Raw genomic sequence first — 22,181 nt, forward strand, 5'->3', positions numbered from 1 at the left:
CGTTTTTCCTGTTCCATCTACTTATATAGAGACACTCTTTCTGTTCATATGACGATCGCCGCTATATATATTTTACAGACAACGTCAGGAGCAAAGGAAAAAAGAAAAGAGATCGTTATTCAGTTTGTGTTGTTTTGTCATGAACCAAGTTCAAGAATTTTTGGAGAAAATCAACTTAAAGACTTAAATATTGGTCTATATTTCAGCGCAAGTACTTACATGTATCCATTTCATCATATCACGTTGCACACTACATTAAATGCCATTTAGAGTATTTATGAATATTGTGTATTATTTGTATAAAATTGAAATACAGTAAGAATAAATAATAATCCTTTTAAGAAAAGATTAAATAATTTGTGTGCAAGAGGAAATTTATATTCAAATCGATAGATTTGCATTATACATACAACATATAATTCCTCTAACTTTAAGAATAATGTGTTTATAATATTTCCCTCTTAATTAAGTAGAGAAATCCTCTAAATTGAGATGATTCCGCTTGTTCTGAAATTACTTTTTTTCTGGGGTGATCGAAACTCGGAAGGAAAGAGGCCCGAAAGTTCAACTATTATCGCGCAGCACGTATTTTGAGAGCATCTCGCCCCGCCATTCCGCGGTCCGCTATCGCATCGTTGATCGAATGACAATTCAGCGCGATACAGCGCACTTGATGGAGTATGTCTTGCAGCACGCGGACGACGTTATCGTCGGCGGAGAAACTCTCTCCGTGCAGACCGCTCGGGTTTGCGCTCCGACGAGCGCGACCGCGTCGCGGCGAGCACGGTCCGCCTTGAGAAAGATTGTCGCGCAAAGCGATTTTCCTGTTAAATCCTGTGAAAACATCGCGTGATTATCGCGGAGAAATCGGCACGCCGCCTACGGAGCCGCGCTGCCGGCAATGAAATAACCTCGGGGAGAAGAGACGAGACGCCGTTTCCCCCGGCTGGCCGCCGATTGACAAATTTGCTCGCGGCTTTCGACCCGATTGAATGCCCGACCCCCCGACGTCATATTTGACGTCGCCCCGCCGCGACTCCTGCTATTGTTTCGCATCGATGAGTCGTTGTCATGCCAACTCTATGTAAACAATCAAACCGCACTGAAATTAGCCGATATATTCTGAATTCGGCAACCCGCCAAAAATGCCAAACCGGCCGACGGTGACGAGTATCGAAAATCGATCATGACGATGACGATGCCCCGCGGCTTCGCGAGAGGAAAGCGCGAAAGTCCATTCCGGCCCCCTCGATAAAATCGCCCGGTGAATATCCGCGGCGAGAGAGCGAGAGAGCGACCGCAGCAGTGACAAAAGAAGCGGGTCATTGTTACGGCGGTCGAACTGCGAGTGTGCTATTGTAGATAGCAAAATGGCTGGATCATAAATTATATTCGCGATAACGGAGACGAAATGCGGCATAAGGGCGCGTTCACACCTGGTGCGTCGGACGGGACCGAAACCGCGCGCGCGCGCGCTGCGAAACGAGTCCGAAAGAGAGAGAGAGAGAGAGAGAGAGAGAGAGAGAGAGAGAATCGTCCGCGGCAACGTGAATTTATTACCGAGCGAGCGAAACTTTATTCGAAATAGCTGTGAATGTAGTATGCTTGCGGCCGTGTTACCAGTTTCCATTTTTCCGCCATTCCAAATACGCCAATAACATGAGCGCGCGCGCGCGGCTATCATTTTTCTCACACTCATCATTTCGTCGATAGTGAACGCGTGCCATTTTTTTTTCCCTTTGTAGTGGTCAACTCATCGCGCTTTTCGTTCCTGAAGTGCGAATGTTTCCAGGTTTTCCGCGAACCTGCCCGTCAATATTGTCGCTCGCGGCAAATCGCTCTTTACGACCGCAATTTTACCTGTATGCTTCGGTCATTCGACAGATTTCTCCTTTACACGTTCCGCTAAAACGCACACTTGGCCGCTCCAAATTAATTTAGCTTTGCAGGATTTACCGCGCACCAATTCTCCGCCACGCGAGTCGTGCAATTTCGAGCATGAGAATCTCGCTCTCGCCCGCTCGCTCTCTCCCTCTTTGAAATGCCGGCACGCTGCGTGAATTGTGTTTGTTTATACTCATTCATGTGCGCTTATGCGTGTTCATGTATATATATATATCTCACATATCGAACGTTTCTGCAGAGTTCGTAAATATTTTGCGTGGTTCTGCTCACAGCCCGGTCAGAGCGGCGGGGGACCTCTTTTTCCCTTTTTCCAAACGCTTTTTGCGCGCGATCGGAACAATTAGGACAGAACTGCGAAATCGACAGTTTTTTAATCGCCGGCATTTCAATTTTCCACTCGAGTTTCTCCCTTCGGCTCGATTTCAGTCAGCCTTCAGTTTCCAATCGGCGTGGAAATTGACGTGCACGCCCCCGACCGTTATCACGCACTCGTTGTGAAAGCGCTCTAACAAAAATGCCGCTGAACCAAACCGCGCGGTCTTATTATCCGCGCCACACCGCGCGGCCCGCGCGCGGTGCTACGTCGCACGACGATAAGACCAGATCGATAGTATCAGACTAATTTATACCGGTGTATTTCCGCGCCGAGCGGACTCGATAGGTATACTTTTGGTTGATCTATTTTCCGCCGGGATCTCCTTCCGGACGGTCTATTTCCGAATCCTGCGCAGATACGGACCGGCTAATCTTTACGCCAACTTCTACTCACCGCGCGCGCAGGAAATTCCACAACGAGTTTCTCGCGACTCGCTCGAGAGTGCCTTCGCGCGCGATGCTCCACCGAGACCGTTTTCCCATTTCCCTCGCGTTTCCGGGTTTCACACCCGGCCCGGTTTTTCCAGCCTCGACACGCTCTCTGTGTATACGCGTGCGTTTTGTGCGTTTGTGCCATATCGCACAAACTCCGTAATATTATTACCGCCTTCTCGCCATCGCACGACATCATAAGCCAATAAAGTTCTCTTTCTCCCCCCTCCCCCCCCTCTCTCTCTGGGTTATACCTGTGCAACGTTTACCAGACACAAAACAGACGTACGCACCTACACACGCCAACACACGGTGTGTGCTGCCTTCCTTATCTTGATTGCGCAATGTTGATCGCATTCCACTTCCCTTGTTTCGCGCCGACGACCGTTTTTCGCGCTTCCGACGCCCGTTCATTTCTGCGAACGATAAGAACTTGCATCGGCGATAAAGGGACTCGCGCTTTAGCAAGTTTGCGTGCTTTTTTGTCTCCCTCCCTCTCCCTCTCTCTCTCTCTCTCTCTTCCTACCTTTCTCTCTTGGCGGTAGCCGAGCGCACGGTCGCAAGAGACGCTAATAAACGTACCTTCTTTGTCGCCGGTTGCTCGTTAAACTTCCTTACAAAATCCATTCGTCTACGCGCCGCCTAATACACACACACACACACACGCGCGCGCGCGCGCGTACACACTCTGTCTCTTGCACATAACAAACGGAGTCACGACGCAGCGGCAAACGCCATTTATCAATGCAATAAAAACACCGCTAATTACAGTGCATTAATCCGCCTCGTATTAAATGAGATTGTAATTAATACTCGTTCATCCGCACATGTATGCAAAACCAGCGGATATCCTATCAGGAAAAGAGTAGCGCGCGAGTTGCGCGGCGACAGCACGAAATTGACAGATCGATATCGCGCGCGCGCGCTCAACATCTCTCTCCTGCTTCGACGGAGCAGATCAGCGAGTTTCTTCACGATTCACTCACGTGGAGCCGCACGGCGCAAACTTTGCCTCGTCACCGAGATATTTTCGCGTCCGCATGACGCAACGGCCCCCGACAATGCCGCAAGGTAAATTACGTGCCGGTGAATCGTCGAACGAGACGGGATCCCGGGGGGAGGGAGGGGAAGCGCTTTACATGCAGCATCGAGGAAGTCCGGATTAATAAAAAAAGAACTATATTTTTTTCCCTCGGTAGTGCGAAGCGAGTCAACTTTGCGGAGGTACGTATTCCGCGGGAATTTTCCAATCGGAGAGATCCGCAGTAAACAAGGGGGTTTTCCTTTTTCTTTATTTCGCGCAAATAATAGACGGCGCACCTGCGCACGCGCCTGCGAGCCGGCGGATATTTTTCGTTTGCGCACGTGTGTGCGCGGCTCTTAAACGCGTTAATTTGTTTTCTCGGCGGGATAATTCTACGATGGCGGACGCGACGTCCTCGCGCGCGCGCGCGCGCGTGCCGGTCGATACGCCCCGGAATTGGGAAATAATTGGAAAATTATAGTGATTCAACGTAAACACGCCTAATACGGAGACAAACAGGTAAACAGGTCACTCTGTCGCCGGTAATTCGAACTCTCACGCGCGCTTGTATACGCGCGAAGTATACACCGCGCATCCGCGAGGTGGTCATTATGACGCCATCTCGGTAGATCGAATTATGTATCATCAATTGCCCGGCTCTCCGTTTCATTGGTATAGCAGGTAGAAGAAAACGACATTCGCACGCGCCGCGTCCTTCATGGAATCAATTGTCGCGTGTCGATGGGTGGACAGGTCGGCCGAAGGTTTCTGTTACAGAACGCGTTATTCCTCTGCAACCGCGGAGGCGAATTCTTTTTTTCTTTTTAACGGACAGTTTCCTCTCTTCTTCTGTGTACAATGTTGCCTCAAAAATCAATATTTATCTTGGCCGATGTGTTCTTAATTTCTGGTATATTCCGATACCTTTGCTCGTGCAGCAAATGTCGAGCGACGAGTTACGAGTTCGTGCGCGCGCACGCGCGAATGTCGGTGGACTCTGAGAAGAGCGAAATTAAAACAGAAAGCTCGCGCCAAATAGAAGAAAAAAATAGAAAAAGAAAACTACACAAAATAGAGGAGAAACGACGCGCCGGCATGTTTCGCGTAGGTTAACCACGAATAGAGAGGCCCTCTTCTTTTTTACCAAAGTTATGGGGGTGATTCCATATTGTGATGTTTTTTATCGTAACAGCGTTCGCAAAGCAAATTGTTTGCTTTTAAAACAAGCCGCAAAAATAGCCCGGCCGACGGCATGTTTGCACACAAAACGTGATCGTTCAACGATCCGTAATCGAATATCGGCCTCGGCTATTCTGCGAAACGACCATTAGAGACACGTCATGCATGAAGCACACCTACGTGCGGCGCAAGAAGTTGCGGAACGAAGCCGAGGCGTGTTCGATTTGTCTACACAACTCGCAGGAAGTCTCGCTCTCGCTCTCTCTCTCTCTCTCTCTCTCTCTCTCTCTCTCTCTCTCTCTCGCGAGGAAGTACACAAGGTGTTGCGCGATGCATCCGGCAAATTTCGATTTGCATTACATGCAAATTTCGTCGAGCATGAGGAGGACGTTAGTCGGCAACTTCGCAATTTAATTAGCGTCGACATGTTTCAGCGATCGCCTCAAGATATTCAGATTCCGTGCGCGCCGTTGCAACTTTATTCCTTTTCTTTTTCAATCCCTCGTTAACTTCAAAACCTGCTACCGGCAGATGCGCAACACTTCGGCCGACGGACGGTAGACATTTTGACTTTCGCGAGCGAAATACCGAATATGAAACGCCTTGTACAGCAGCACGATCGAGATTGATTCGTCGATACCCTCTCGCGCGTGACTATCAACGCGACGGAGACATCAAAATATACAATCGCCTCAGTGATATTGTTTCTCTGACACGTTCGCGTCAAGTCTTGCGAAAAATGACGCACTAAAAAAAAAAAAAGAAAGAATAATTTCAGAACAAGCGGAATCATCTAAATTTTCATCTTTTAGAGAATTTTATTCTTATATGACTTCAAGAGGATTCCTCTAAAATTAAAAGGAAAACATTATGAACATACTATTCTTAAAGTTAGAGGAATTATATGTTATATATATATATAGTGCAAATCTTATTGATTTTAATATAAATTTCCTCTTACACACAGATTATTTCATCTTTTTTTAAGAGGATTGTTATTTATTCTTATTGTACTTTAACTTTATACAGATATATTTATGCATAATATACAATATACACAAGTACTCTAAGTGGCATTTAATGTAGTCTGCAACGCGATATGATAAATGGACATATGTATGTATTTACGCTGAAATATGGGTCAATATATCCTTAAGTTTCTCTAAAAATTCTTTAACTTCGTTCTAAATGACGTTTGATGTAGTCTGCAACGCGATATGATTAATGGATAAAATTCTAAAAATTTTTTAACTTCGCTCATGACGAAACAACCTCCCCCCTCCCCGGGAGAACCAACATAAACTGAGCAACGATGTCTTTTCTTTTATCCTTTGCTCTAGACATTGTTCATAAAATAAATGTGGCGACGATCGTTATTTATTTGCACAGAGAGTGTCTCTGTGTGAGTAAATGGGAGAGGAAAAGCACCGACAAGCGTTCCTCTTGATATAGGAGGAAAAGTAATTGATATAAAAGGAAATCCTCTTGAAGTAAGAGGAAAACAGTTAGAATAATATTTAATAAATTTTAGATGAATGGTTCACTTTAATCACTTTATGGAAAGAAGAATCCTTTCCCTGTAAAAGGCTTCGCTTAGAATATGAGATTATGGGAAAAATCACTTTACAAATAGAATACATTTTTTTTGGATGCGATAGACTTTAGAACACTATGTATGAATGACGCAACGTTTGATCCTATTTGCCTAACAAACGGGATAATTAAGGTATACTGAGAGAAAAATAGTCAATATTGTTTAGTTATTTTAAAATTAGTTATTGTCGGGTCGAAAAATGCCTCTGTTGTTCCAAACAGAAAGTAATAATGACAATATACCCGATAAAAATGTCACCCCCCCTCTCTCTCTCTCTCTCGACTATAATTCTTGCGATTACAACTACCAGAAGCAAACACTTTTTTCTCAGTGTGCGCGTGTTCGCCGGAGCGGCAGATGGGCTCCGAAAGTTGCGGTTTCACCGCAAAAGGGAGCTCGGGATGTTCAATGAGTACTTACGTGGGCCGCAGATACAACGCAGCGTTCCCGCTAAAAGTACTGCCGACCAACGTCGATGGTGGTGCGTCGATAACACAATCACTGGTAGAGCACTGCCGCCAGCGTGTCCCACATTACTTGCCATGCCGATAGTCCGAAATCACTGCACAAACCAAACGAGAAGGTTGTGTGTGTGTGTGTGTGTGTGTGTGTGTGTGTGTGTGTGTGTGTGTGTGTGTGTGTGTGTGTGTGTGTGAGAGAGAGAGAGAGAGAGAGAGCGCGAGAGCGAGTTGAGCGGAATGGGCCGGGCCGACGCGACCCGAGGAACAAACGGCCGGGCCGGGCGATGTTCAATCGCACAATATTCCGAGCAATTATGACCTTACGTAATGCGGGCGGAATGAATATTGCTATTGAACGCCGCCGTGACGCCGGTTGTGACGCGTCTCGAATTCCTCATACGTGCGCGGGCGGCGAGAGACGCGCGGCGGCGCTTCTGAGAATGGAAATAAACGAAATTTGTTTACCGCTCGCGGTAGACTCCAGCAGGGGCTTAATAACAGGCCGCTTGCGAAACACGAAACCGCCGCCGCGCGCTTTTCGTTTTCCGACGCCCGTTCGATTGCTGCGACGTAGTATAATACGGCGGAGACGTTCCTGCGCGCCTCTCTCCTCGCTGCGCCTCGCCGCCTTCCCGCCCCGCCGCGCCGCGCCGCGCGCCGTTTCTCAATTCCCTCTCTCGCTGAGGCAGTTATCAATGAGCGATATGTTGGCGCTGAACGTGTTACGGTGTATGCGTAACACGTGAGGGAATCTTTTGACAGCGAGCTACCAAACAAGTTTGTTTTGCGATTGGTATCTTTGATGTTTGCCTCGACAGATGTGATCGAGCACAGTTTTTCAAATGCCATTTTCTCGAGATATGTCGCCGCTCGCTCGTTTCGGGGGGGGGCCACAGCTCGATAACTCGATCTGGCGAGCTAATTGGCGCTAGATAAGTTGATTATGGCTAAATGATACTTCCACTCGGTCGATATCGCACTATCGATATGCGTAACTCGCGCCAAATACGATCGAGTAGAATTTATTTATTCGATAAAATCACGCCTCTCTTTCTCTCGCGCGTTAGACGGAAACTGGGTCGACTATCGCATGTTTAAAGAACCTAGATCTTATCTCGCAGCGTCGTTTGAGTTTTTCAGCCTGAAATTGACCCGGAGGATTCTCCCCCTCTCCTTTGCCCTCTTCGTGCGTCTGACAACGCAGTTTTGTAAACTTCGAAACGAGATTTAGAGTCGCGCGCGCCGGACGAAACGCGATCCCGCGGCCAAGTTCGTAATTGAATCGTGATGTTTCGCGGAAAGTTGAGAATTTCGCGAGAGAGAGAGAGAGAGAGAGAGAGAGAGAGAACGATCATGCGCACAGTCACATACCGCCCTCACCGCGAGAGAACGTGATCGTATCTGATTTTTATAACTCTGCCGGAACGACGAGACGCGTGTAATTTCCTCACCCTTTTCGCAGCTCTCTCGCCTGCCCCGCGAAAATGGAATATCGCGTCGAGATAAACTTTCGGCCGTTATCGCGTCGAATAAATTCCCTACAAACGTACGATGCAAATGCAATATTCGCGCGCGCGCACGCGGGGAATTTGCGCCCCGTTATAATATTACGAAGCGAAATACCATTGGAACGAAAGTGAATTTTGCAGCGCGGCAAAACGCAATTTTCGCGTGTTCGGTAAGCCCGTTGTCGCGATTGCGGGACGAATCTGGCGTAAATCGAATCGGACTCGGCGCGCTTCGCAAACTACGCTTCGCCCGGCCAACGCGCGAGAACCGTCGAGACACGTTCCGTAATTACAATCGCGATCACGCCAACCAAGTCGGACGACGGCTCGACCGTTCTCGCCGATAGGAACAGGGTGTGTGTAAGGTCGTTCGGTATCGCGCGAAACTAGCTCGCGCGGGAAGGGAGACAAATCGTGCGCTTCGACGAAGGTTAAATTATAGAAGCACGACGACGATGACGACGGGAGCAGATCCCCGCCGTCTGTGTAAACGTGAACCAAGCCAGCCAGCCAGCCAGCCGGCCGGCCGACCGACCGACCGACCGACCACGCGCCGTTCGTTCGTTTACTTCGTCCCACCTCCGAACAGGTTGTCGTGCACACACTTTCGCAATGGAATCCCAGTTATTTCAAAGGCACGCATATGTGTGCGCGCGAGCCGTTCCCGTTGCCCGAGATCGACGTGCGTGGCCGAGTGTTGCGTCGCGTAGCGTAGCGTCGCGTCGCGTCGCGCTACGCACTACTGGAGTAAAGTCGACGGCGACCGACGCGTATAATCTCTTTTCTCGAAGGCGTGCACACGCACGCACAACACGAGGTGCGTGTGCGCGAGCGCGCGCCTTCACCTTCTCCAGGTATCCGCATCCTTGGTTTCGATGCACACGTCGAGAGACGCATCGCAATGCGCGTATTTCTCTCCCCCCTCTCTCTCTCTCTCTTTTCTTTTTCGATTTTCCCTTTTTCCCTCTTCTATTTCTTATTTCAAACGCACGCGGTACGATCAACAGCGCGTTGCGATCAAATTAAAAAGTTTTAATATCCGACGCGCGTCGTCAGATTAAAATAAACAGCGGACGATAAGAGAGAAACTCGTTAAATTATTCGGGTCAGTCTTGACTTTAAAGGGCGAGGAATATTCGCAATTCCGATCGGTCTGGTGCGTACACACTTTCCTGTTTAATAACTGTAAAACGTTTAATATTCGTAATCTCGCGACAAAATAACTCCCGCTTTTACGCATTTACGAGGTTTGCGCGATAAAATGAGAGTTTTATCAAGCAAATATCATCCTCGAATCGATGGGTTATATAGCGTGAAAATATAAACTCCCTTTTTCTCTCTCTCTCTCTCTCTCTCTCTCTCTCTCTCTCTCTCTCTCTCTCTCTCTCTCTCTCTCTCTGTTTCATCTCCGACGATCTCGGTCGTATCGTCGTTACGATCGTCGTCGCAACGCCTTGGCCGTATATTAAGCAGCAGCTGACAGTGCTTCCGATTTCGCAAGCGGAGATTCTCGTATCGCGTTCAGTGTGTGTGGACAAAAGTAAAAGCTAAACAACCGTCTCCTGCAGCACTAAAACGCGCTTCGCCGATGCGGTGCACGTACGCGGGTATCCGTATCGTTAGAATTCCACTTCGCCACGAGGGACACTTCCGGCGTCGCGACGTCCCTCCTCTCACGCGTGCAGGCAGACTCCAACTTTGGAAATTCCTACCGAGTCGTCTAAAGTACCACCCTGCGGAGCAGTATTTGCACTGTGTTGCTGCCGGGTCCTGCGTCGAAGCGAAATGGGGAGATGGGACAGAGATAGGAAGAGAGAGAGAGAGAGAGAGAGAGAGAGAGAGAGAGAGAGAGAGAGAGAGAGAGAGAGAGAGCCAAGCTCCGACAATATTTCGTGCCAACATAAGCATCTTCAGAGATTCGTTGTCGCGTCGTGCAATATTGTTACGGAGTCGTCCTCGCGTCGGTCGTGGTCCTCTCTCGCGGCGGAAGCTATTTCCATGTCGGTACCGCGCGCGGCTGAGTGCAGCCACCTTCAAATATTCTCCTCTTGAGATATTGTTGTCAGTCAAGTGTAATCGGGGCGTGGCGCGCCGGATGGAGGAGAGGCCTCACGAAATTTAAAGCCACATACGCGAGATCTAGACGAGATCGGTCTTCCCTGTGTATGTGCCTCTGCGAGCGTATACGATAAAATATTAATCGCAGTCTACTTCTGCAGCGACGCAGAGCAGCCGAGCACCTCGCACGATGTTCGGCGCACTCGCGCATTCGGAGCATTCGCGCGCGAGTGTATTTGAATACAAAGCGCCGTTACGGATAATACGTTCCGCCGCGGCCATATTACACGACAAAAGGCATTTCGTAGGCTCAATTTAGTGGTTCTATTAATGGAGTGGCGTTAAAGACACACCGTGACCACTGACGAATGTCGTGCGTCACGTGGCCTCATTCATAACGGAACCGGCGCGGCGCGGCGCGGCGCGGCCTGGCGGAGTTTACGTCGTGAGGATTTTCGGAACGCGATGTATTTTATTCTCGAGCTAGTCGTATAACACTCGGGAAAAAAGAGACGAAACTTTTCAATGGATCTGCCACGAGATATTTTTCGTTCTCGGTGCGCGTGCCGCGCGCTATAAGCGTAAATATACAAGGCGGAAAAACAAGAGGGCCGTCGTCGTCGTCGTCGTCGACGTTCAATCTTTATCAATCTCTCGGTTGGACGCAACAGACACCGTAAAACGATTGTTCGGTGTTCCCGCCGATGGGTTTCAGCGCTGCTTCTCTCGTCGGGATAATCGCCGATGTTAATATGCAAAAACGACGACGACGACGCGAAAGTTGGGATGATAAGTCCCGTCGAGGACTTCATTAGAACTTTTCCTATCGACCGGCCGCGGTAATATTAGTAAAAGAGAGCAACGTCCGCGTTAAAATTGGCGAGCGGAGAGAGATAGGGAGAGAAAGAGAAAGACAGAGGGAGGGGGAGAGAGGGACAGAGAGAGAGAGAGAGAGAGAGAGAGAGAGAGAGAGAGAGAGAGAGAAATGTCATTTGGCTAGAAATATCTCAACGTCAACTTTGCATCCGTAAAAATGATATTTCCCGGGGCAAACTGTTATTTATACATTCGTGTTATTTATCCGACTGTGTAATTGTGTTTCGGACGAAAAGAAAAAGAAGAAAAGAAAAAAAAAAAAGAGTATAACAGCCCATTCCACCAACTTTATAAAAGTTGCTATTTTAAAGACGTGTATTGGCTAGAACGTCGGTGGTACGAGAAAAATACGATAAACTCGGGTTATCGCTCCACTAATAAGACTAATGTGCACGCACGACGGTAAAATATATAAGCTATTATCGCAAAAAACGAGACAAATTATCCAATTAAATAGCAAACTCGCGATCCACATTTCAATATGCTAATGTACGAAAAATCATTAATCACTTGCGCACATCGAGCGCGAGGAAACAGACAAAACATGCGAGTCGAGTTCGATACCTTGCCGATTAATAATTCGCAAATTGATTGATGCTCGATGCGGAAAGAAACTCGTGCGTCACGGAGTGGAGTTTAACAAACGAATCGCGCTCGCGCAAGAGTCCTCGCTGCTATCGCCGCGCCGCTGCGAACGTTTCCGCGTCTCCGGGGAAGAGAAGGAGCGCGCTCTCCGTCGCGCAGCCGACGAAGACGCACAAGCCGCAGCAGCGAACTCGCCGGCAGTGTGGGAGGTTCCCTTGGAATTTCACCTCTGGAATTACGTCCAGCTGAGAAACCGTTCCGGACAGTCCGCCTCGGCGTCGGCGTTTTGCCGCGCCACAGTGCGGCGATACGTTTACCGATGTGCCTCGCAATGAGAGACGAGAAGGGCCACTTTTGACGCGCATTGTTCGCGTCGCGCTATTTACAGCCTCAAAGGAGCCTCAAAGCCCGCGACTCCTAATCCATCTCATTCCGACCGAGTATCGTAAAGCTCGCGACGAGATATTTCGGAGGGTCGGCAAGATCTCTCACCACGCGCGACTCTTGAAAAGCATTCTTTGTGATCGAGCGTTTCAACGTTCCAACTCAACTGAGACCTTTGTATCCCTCCGATCTCGAGCTGAGAGCTCCTCTCGCGCGAGAGAGCTTCGGACCTCGGACGCGTCCGATATCGTGCGTTTCAACAGACGTTGCACGAACTCGGCGCGACATTCTCACGGCGAGGTACACATTAACACGCTCTTTGCATCTCAGGCGCTCGATAGAGCTCGAGTATCGGCGATCCGGGAGATAAAGCGAAGTAAAATATCGCTTTGTGAAAGTAGCGACGAAAAAACAGCCTAGTCCGAGAGAGCGAGCCGGGTGTGAATTCACGGAATTTTCACGAGCCGCCTGTAAATTATCGAGTTAATTTTCGCGAAGGTCTAACTCGGTCCGCGAACATCGCGCGCGCGCGCGCGCGCGCACACTCTACGCGTCTCTTATTTCGGAGCCGCGCTTGAAACGCGTCCCCGAGAGCTCATCGAAATCGGAGAAGGACGGGGTTCCGGCCGTTTCCTAACGACAGCGCGAGTCTCGATACTAAAACTCTCGAGTGGACAGCTCGACGTGGGCAGCTATACGGACGCGCTACGTAAGCAAATGATGAAGACCGTCGCGGCTCCGAGTCAGCGCCGAGTCAGGCCCCGACGTTTCTTCATTTGCGTCGGCATTCGTACATTGTGCGAGCTATATAATTAGACCTGCATGTGGTAGATCTGCCGTGTAATCGCCTCCCGCGCCCGCCATTTCTTTACACCGTCCGAGCCGCGCGGCGGTCGTGCAGCTCGTACGTCATCTTTACCCGCACTTATTTCTTTATTTAGGGCCGCCGGTTGTTCCAACTTCTCGGTGAGTTAACTCGGTAATTTAACTTTGTTAAATCATATGTTTGTCTCTGTTTCTCCTTCAATTTCGACAAAGACAGACGTATGATTTAACTGTCCAAGTTAACTTACCAAGGAATTGGAACAATCTGCCCTTATTTATTTAACGGGAACTAACCAACACGGAAACAGGTAATATCTCATCTTATCGATCTTACCGATTGACATCACGTGAATGAAACCGCGTATGAACAAATTGTCCCCCAGGCTCCGTGATTGCGCGTAAACAAAGCGCGCGTCGCAGTTCGCGGTTCGGCCGCGAATGGTCCAAGCAAACGAAGGGAACGTGAGAGAGCGAGCGTCGTACGCTCGGTACAATGTTGAATTTTCGCCCGATCGAGCTCATCTATCAAGCACCGTCGACACGATGGCGATCGAACAGCCTGTACACATATCTACGATCTCGATACGACGGAGAAAAAGTAAACCGATAAATCAAGCTCGAACGAAAGTCATGCAGCCGACTTTCCACACCGGGTGTCATTTTTCCACCGTCACATCGCGCGAAAGCCGCTCCCCAATATCCCGCATCGAAATTGTACTTTTGCGCAATCGTGTGCTGCATCTCTCTCTCTCTCTCTCTCTCTCTCTCTCTCTCTCTCTCTCTCTCTCTCTCTCTGCCGGCACACCCCACAGCGCTGCGCATTTCGCAGTGCACCTGCAGTATGCAGTAAACAAAGGAACGAGCTCAAAGCGCGCGCCGTGTCGATCGTAAACGGAAGGACGGCCTGCTTCGATCTCAGCTCCGGTGTCGCGCACGAGAAAATCGCGCGCGCGCGCGGTCAAGACGTGCGGAGAGCAGAGGCCGTTGAAGTTCACCGCGACCGCCGTGTGACGCACCGGACGACGATGCAGAAGCCAGCCAGCCAGCCAGCCAAGCAACGTGCCTACCTTTCTACTCGTTTCGTCCTCCCTGCAGCGCAGAGCCAAGAAACGCACGACGCGAAGGAGAGGAGCCCAGGTTCCTCGCGGTATTGCCGCGTACACACATTCGCACACGTCGTGAGACTAGTCGTCTCTCTAGCGAGACTATCGCGCGCGTAGCGGCCCCGTAAACACGAAAAACACAGGGCCGCGCGATTTTACCTTCAGGGCCGTACGAGCACGTGGGCGGTTCGGCGCGCACTGCCGCCGCGTACGTCACAGCGGCAATCATCAACGGGCGAACCAAGTTGCCGCCGTTTAGCGTTCCTAACGAGGGGTAGGGAGAGGCGGCGGAGAAACGCGGCGACGTTGTTGTGAATCGACACGGCACGACGTGGCGCGACGTGACGAGAGCGATGACGCCTCCGGAAAGATCGTCACTATGCACTCACGCGCACCCACACACACATATATACACACACAACAAACAAATGAACGAATGCCACCGTCCGCGTAGAGCGAGCGAGCGAGCGCGCGCGCGCGCGCGCGCACGCACGCACGCACGCACGCACGCACGCACGCACGCCTTCGTCGGCTCGAGTCTTCGAGGAGCAACTGCTGAGCAACCGCGGAGCAACCGAATCGCTGCGTTACAATGTAAGACGCGCGCGCGGCAACGACGACGACGACGGTGTCGGTGATGGTGATGGTGGTGGCGGCGGCGGCGGCAACGGCGGCGGCGACGGCGACGCTAACGATCGCTCGGCGCAGAACGACGCTCCTAACCTTACGAGCAGAAGAGGCTCTCTCGTAGATAGTAGATACGAGGCGCGGTGGAGTCGCGTATCCACACGAAAACACGCTCAAACGTCCGCCGACTCATGTCTACTGCTCGCACGCGAGATATGACGGAATGAGGGAGAGAGCCAGCACACTCGTGGTGGGATGGTTCCCGCGGCGGGAGAAGGAAGAGGGCGAAGGTGGGGGCACGACGCGAGGGTCGAAAGCACAAGGTGGGAGAAACCGGCGAAAGGGCAGGGCAGACTGGTGGGCGAGAGAGAGAGAGGAGCGAGAGAGAGAAAGTAAAAGAGATATAGAGAGAGAGAGAGAGAGAGAGAGAGGAGGGGGGAGAAGCGCGACGATGAGAGAAGAAGCGCGTAGCAAGAACAAAAGTTCCGACGTCGTCGTCGTCGCCGTAAAAATATTTCCGTGTTTTTAGTGCGACGGTCGTCGCCGCGACTACCACTTCACTCTGGGCCAAGCGGCGGCGGCGGCGGCGGCGGCGGCAGCGGCGGAGGCGGCGGCGGTGGCGGTGGCGGTGGCGTTCGTCCCGTTCGCTTCGCCAACCTTCGCGCCTCCTCCGTTCTCGTTCGTCTTTTTATGTACTTACGACGAGAAGCCCGGCGTGCGTGGAGAGAGCGCGTAAACGGCGGAAGACGGGGTGGGCGGACAGGAAGGGCGGCGGGAATGGAAATGCTAACCTTTGAACGATATCAAGTATTTCGCGTATCGCGAGCGCGTGGTATATTTCTTCCCGGCAACGAGGTCGAGTGCGATTGCGGAGATCTCGCGCGCGCGCGCGAGATTGTTTCTCCTAGCGTTTTCTATCTGTTGTGCGCGCACCGTTGATTGTCACTCGGCGAGAATGTACGTGCTCGTTGGCTTTAAGGAACACGATTATTCGTTTCGCGTGATTCCCCGCCGATTGTGCCCGGAGCCGCGGGGTGGAAGTAAATTGCAGCGCGCGCGCAGCTAAAATGAACGTGACACGCTTCTGCGCGCCATCGTCGTCGCGGAAGAAAAGCCCCGCAACGGCTTTCGTAATTCCGCAAGTTTCGTGTTCCCCTTGGAGATATTCCTCCTCCGAGCTATGAATATGTAACGCAACGCGAGTCACTTACAGTATTCGCCTGTAAAACGGCTTTTTCGCTTCGGTGATGATATAATTGTGCCGAGGAAGGTCGAGCACACCGTATCTTTACGGATATAAGCGGCATCAGGAAGCGGCGGAGGATGTTACCGGCAATATCGTAATGACACTCGGAAACGCGAACGATCGTCGTTGGGGAATCGCGCTTCGACGAGCCTTTGGCAGTATTTTAGGACGCACGCGTTCACGTCAATTGCACCCTTATCGGACGCAGAAGCGTGCATTCTCTATAACGGAGATAATGCACGGTCGAGAGAGAGAGAGAGAGAGAGAGAGAGAGAGAGAGAGAGAGAGAGAGAGAGAGAGAGAGAGAGAGAGAGAGAGAGAGAGAGAGAGAGAGTCTGCTGCACGGTACTCGACAACAACTTGTAATTAAGCGTTATCGCCATGAGCCACGCATTCGGTTGCGTTGTCGAAGCGAAGAAGAAGACGAAGAACAAAGGAAGGATGGTCTTTTGTTCTAACTGTTGTATTATTTATACGTATAAACAGGCAGATGTAAAATAGCCGACGGATACGGGAGGAGAGCCGCACGCGAGCGCAATTCGCGCGCTATTGATGTTGCGTTAAACGTTGTTGCGCGCCGACGGCATTGTCCGACTTCGATAATATATCGATGCTTCAAAGTCTCGTGTATATTCAGGCCACACCTCCGGCGCGGACCGCTGCGGAGATTAGCCTCGAATTTCGTTAATAAGCCCGGCCGCGCACTTAACGCGATCGATTTCAACGCGTTATGCGATATGTAATTAACGGACATTCATACCGTACGCGAGCGCGAGGAAACACGGTCGCGCTTGATAACTCTCGGCGCGTGTCATATCCGGGGAATGTATATCGGAAAAATATTATCGGCCATGTGCGAAGCTGAATCGCAACGGGGACGGGTGTACCTGCATTCTATTTTCGCATTGAGATCGCCGACAGATTCGTCCCGCCGGCCGTCGAATCGAGATGATTTCGAACTTGATTTCGAACAAACGGTCGGGCGAGAGAATTTGCGCGGCTTTACAGCGTGCGTGCGTGCGTGCGTGCGTGCGTGCGTGCGTGCGTGTGTTCTGGAGGCACAGCAGTTCGCCGAGACTTTTAATTTGCTCTCTGCACCTATCAAATCACGACGCGTTCACGAGAACACACGAGAGCCGATTATCGTTCTTAATTACGGCAGAGCCGTTTGTTTCGTCGATTATTGCGTAAGTGTGCGCCACCGACGTACACCGTCACCGTACAAATCGATACGCCGTGCGCCGCATATTGTGCTTTCCGGGCCGAAATTCGCGAAGCCGCGGGATTGCATTCGCTGCGTTGCGCATTTTGCAAGCCGAACGGCATAAATTATTCATGGGCTTTTCGATAAGTTGAAAACAGAACAGGCGCGTCGCAAAACGCCAGTGAGAGCGGAAGGAGAGGGAAGGAGAATGAGACAGAGTCCCGATTGTTTTCCAACCAAGTCGGAAAAGAAGAGGAAAACACGCCTAGCGACTAGCGCGTTTATTTGCAATTACGACACTTGTCAAATGATAGCGTAGGAATATATTAGCGATTACACTAAGTGATTCCTCGCTCTCTGACCTATACTCGTGGCTCTATAAACGATCAATTGTTTCGAGGAAGTGCGCGCGGCTTCGTAGGCGTATCAGAATATTTTTACGCATCGACAGTTAAACCGGCAGCTTCTCATTTGTACGCGGAAAATCGCGTCCCAAGTTTTCAGCGCTGAAACGCGCAGCCCGTGTTTTAAAAATTTATCTCGCGTGCGCGTATGCTAATTTCAAATTTGACCGACGCGGCACTCGCTCGCGTGCATATTTCCTCGTTATCTCGCGGATGCACAACGTCGCAGTTTTCGTTTTAGTGAAAAAGCTTTTCGACGTGCGTCGTCGTTTCGCTGCTCGCGCACGTAGAAAGAGACAGAAACAATGAGAAAGAGAGAGGGAGACCTATTGCGCGGTACAATGCTAATGCAAGGGGGTGGAGGTACGGCAATCTTACGCAATGCCGCGCAAAAAGAGTATCACCACCACAGGTCTAGCCCGTCGCAGCCGAAGGTTCCGGCGTAGAAAACGTTGGGGCCCCCGGCGTAATCCGCTTACATCGCACGATTTTTGCAAAAAAAGCGCACCGCGCGACGGAATACCCTCCTCTCGGCCCCGCGCGCGTCGTTAATCCGAACCGTTACTTACGTCTGCTGACGCTGAATTACGACGCTTCACATTCCGCGATCGCACCTGCAACTCGATCAAAGTCTCGCGCGCACGACGACGCGTCTCTCTCTCTCTCTCTCTTCACCGGGAAAATTTCACCGAGAGAGAACTCGTTCTCGCGACGACGAGTTCTCCGCGTCGCTCGCTCTCGCTAAAGAAACACGGCCGACGCTGCGCAATAACGCGCTCTCGACACGGCGCGTTTAGACGCGGCGCGTCGCCGCCGAGAAGACTCTCACCTTCGATTGAACTCGATAAGATATAACGACACTCGTCGAATCAGTCTCGTCGCGACTGTCGATTACCGATTATCGTCGCTCACTTTCCCAATTACGAGCGGTCACGGCGAGAGCACGCGCGTAGCAACGACGCGTAGCGTCGGCGTCGACTTTCTCGACAAGCGGCAAGCTCGGCGGCCGCCCAGAGAGCCCGTAGCCTCGTCGACGACGCGCCGATTCACGTGCGAGCTCCGGGAGAAAACGCGCAGGCGGCTCGATCGCGAAATGGTGCCTACGCGGGACGTAAACAACACGACGACACGCTTCTCTCACACATACGCCTAAGGGCGACGGAGCAGCGGCGCGACGTACACAACTACTGCGTCGCACATCTCACGCGGAGGAGCACACCTTCGGTCGATTGATCTCCTCGCCGGACGCACTCCTACACTGTCGTCGCCGTCGTCGTCGTCGTCGTCGTCGTCATCGTCATTGTCGTGTTTTTGTGAGGGCCCGAGAGCGATACGGGGGACGCGAGAAGGAGGGAGAGCGAGAGAGCACAGTGGAGCACGCGAACGACAAAGAGGGAGAAGAACGCAAGAGAGGGCGGAACTCGCACACGAGACACACTCGGGGACACTTTTTATCCCCACGGTCGCGCTCGCTGATGAACGCTAGAGCCTGCGGTAGCTGCTGCGTCGTCGTCGTCGTCCGTCGTCCTCCGGCTCTCGTCGGCGCACCGTTCTCGCGCTTTGGCATTGAGTGTAATTCTCACGTTACATAATGACAAATGCGTAAATCTCCGGCTGAGAGTCGCGAATAAATAAAGTCCCTCGCGCGCGTTATCAGCCGGACGGCCGTAATTTAAGGAAAAAGCGATACACGACGACAACAACGACGGTTGCGTGCGGTGAGACCGAAAGGGGGGGGAGGGAGGGAGAGAGAGAGGGAGAGAGAGAGGGAGAGAGAGAGAGAGAGAGAGAGAGAGAGAGAGAGAGAGAGAGAGAGAGAGAGAGAGAGAGAGAGAGAGAGAGAGAGAGAGAGAGAGAGAGAGAGAGAAAGAGAGTACCAACCTTTTGCGGTCTTCTTCCGCCGCATCGAGCGCGACAAGTACGAGTAACGCGTGGCTTACAAGGATCTTCTACACTTTACGTGACACGCTAGAGTTCGGTACGTTAGTCATACACACGCGAAACTCCGAATCGGACTCGGGCCGCGCGTCGGATGCGAGCGACCAAACATAGGCGAGAAGGGGGGGAGCCGACCTTTCGGCGAGCACACAACGAGGACTCTGCAGCGACGGCGGCGGCGTCCCACGTGAATCGAGAGTTACGAGAGCGTCGCGTTCTCGCGCTTTTTTTCGCGTCGATCTTCCCTCGCCAATCGTTCTCTTTCACGACTAGAGCACCCTACGCGCCGGCAGCGAGCGATCAAAACAGAGAAGGAGGGCGCGACGCGACGCGACGCGCCGACGACCAAGGGGTTGGTGGGGAGCGAAAGAGGTCGCAGGCATTGAGCGGACGCGACGGAACGCGCGAGCGCGAACGAGGGAAAGGGAGAGGGAGAGAGAGAGAGAGAGAAGGCGCGAGCGAGAGAGCGAGCGAGACGGCCGACGAGACGGCGGAAGGGGCAGGGCAGACGCGACCGCGTCTTGTGTATTGCGTAGTAAGCGCTTGAATGGATTACGTCACGCGCCCGAAGCGACCAGAGGGTAGAAGCGCACAGAGCGCTCCACGCAAACGCGTACACCGCCAGCCGATGGCGGGCGTTCGTCGTTCGTGCGCTACGCACACGCCACACGCGCACCCCGTACGAACGAACGAACGAACGAACGAGCGAGCGAGCAAAGGACGCTCTTTCGGCCGACGTGATGCGATGCGACGCGACGAAAATCGGCTACAACGTGGCGCGACGCGACCCAGCCAGAGGAGCACTTAAGATCGCGCGGCCTCGTAAGGTAGCGGGGACATTGTTCCTTTCTTGTGTCTCGCTCCCAATGACGTCGAGAGTCGCCGATGCAACGCGCGCGATCGATCGCTGCTCGGTACTCGTGCGAAAGTGCACACGTGTACGTATACGAGTCGGTGTTGTGTGCCGTTTCAGCAGAACGGACAGACATTTTGTGTGTGTGTGGGTACACTTTTGTACACGCATAGAGACTATGCGTCGGTCACGCCTCTGCCCACGTTGTCCACGTGCGTCTCCGCCGTGAGTCTCGAGCGAGTCTCTCGGCACGGCGTCCCTACGTGTCGTCCTGCTTCCACCTCATTCGCTTGGTTTCCCCTCCAGTTTCCTTCGCCGTGTCTCTTTCCTCTCGTTGCGCGTGTATACGCGCGTATATACACACTTATCTAGTACATATTTATATATATCACGGCCTCACGCTCTCTCGGCTCCCGTCTCTGCTTTCTCGGCGTCGCCGAAGATCATGTCCCGACGCTAACCGCGCGGCTCTGCACGCCGACGCTCGTTCGTTCGCCTCGGTTTCCTTCGCACAGGTACGTACCACGTACTGCGGAAAGAACGCGCCACCGATCCACGCACGTGGACAAATGCGATCTTTCGGCCAACTGCGGCCCAACTCGTCGAATGAGATCGCTCACCTCGTACGATGGGCCCGTCGCGACGTACGCACATGAACATTCGTCGTCTCGCGTCACATAGAATTGCTCACGACGACGGATGGATGGATGGACAGCGACAGCGACAGCGGCAGCGGCAGCGGCGGCGGCGGCGGCGGCGGCGGCAACGACGACGGCGGCTATGATCGGCATACCATACCATTGGCCTCCGTTTCTTCCGGGACGCACACGCACACGCACAGGCCACAAGCACACACGCACGTGCGCGCAGCCCGAACTCGGCAAACTCCGCTCTCAAACGCGGCCACTGAGCGTCTCGCTTCCACGAGTGAGCAACAACGCGACTACGTACCGACCAACGGGTCAGCTGTTACTGATCGACTCCAGCGATTGTACACACCGACGGCCGACGCCGAACGACACGCCGTGTCGCGAACACGGGCCGATCCGGAGACACCGTTGCGCGCGCGGAACGGGCTGCGAGCGCCATCTGGCGTGCGGAACGCCAGTGGCTAGTGCAATCGTCGTCGGTAAATCCTAGGTAAATGTGATTTACCTAGGAAATAATATTGATAAAGTTTGGAATTCTTTTCGCACGAACGCGCGCGATTTCTCTCTCTAATTGCCAATATGCCAAGGATTAATCTGTTATGCGGTGTCGGTCGTAAAGACATTCAACACCGGATTATTCACGATTATTCGTAGTTATTTGTGTGTGTGTGTGTGTAGACACGCACACACATGCGCTATTGTTACATGTTACTACGATATTATTACGTATCGCTAAGGAGAAACTGCATATTCCTTTAATTGTCGTCCATACGAACAGCCAGGATTTCACAATCTTAATCCCTTTGCACTCGGAGTGCCAGCACAGTTGGCACGAACATTTATTCAGGCAACTCGGAATGCCAGGTGTACTGGCATGAAAAATTTTGAGACAGAGAGAACAATAAAACAAAAGAGCGCAGCGACAATATTAAAGGAAATAAAGATCCTTT

At 51.8% G+C, this 22,181-nt stretch overlaps 1 protein-coding gene across 8 annotated transcripts in view; it reads right to left on the reverse strand.

The window, feature by feature from the left end:
* LOC105183944 (insulin receptor) overlaps positions 1–21,633 on the reverse strand; it is a 71,794-nt gene extending 50,161 nt beyond the window's left edge. For 2 of the 8 annotated variants that reach the window (XM_019841795.2, XM_025301836.1), the window contains exons 1-2: positions 18,360–19,522; positions 6,930–7,071 (exon numbers count right to left, since the gene is read on the reverse strand). The gene's annotated coding sequence lies outside the window, so the exon portion shown is untranslated. Of the gene's footprint in view, positions 1–6,929; positions 7,072–14,273; positions 14,791–15,032; positions 15,344–18,359; positions 19,523–21,201 lie in introns of those variants that run through there. The other 6 variants (XM_025301838.1, XM_025301841.1, XM_025301837.1 and 3 more) reach the window with 6 other exon arrangements.
* Between the last annotated feature and the right edge of the window lie 548 nt (positions 21,634–22,181).

The sequence above is a fragment of the Harpegnathos saltator genome, unplaced genomic scaffold (genome assembly GCF_003227715.2).
Source record: "Harpegnathos saltator strain DR-91 unplaced genomic scaffold, Hsal_v8.6 scaffold45, whole genome shotgun sequence".
Lineage (NCBI taxonomy): Eukaryota > Metazoa > Arthropoda > Insecta > Hymenoptera > Formicidae > Harpegnathos > Harpegnathos saltator.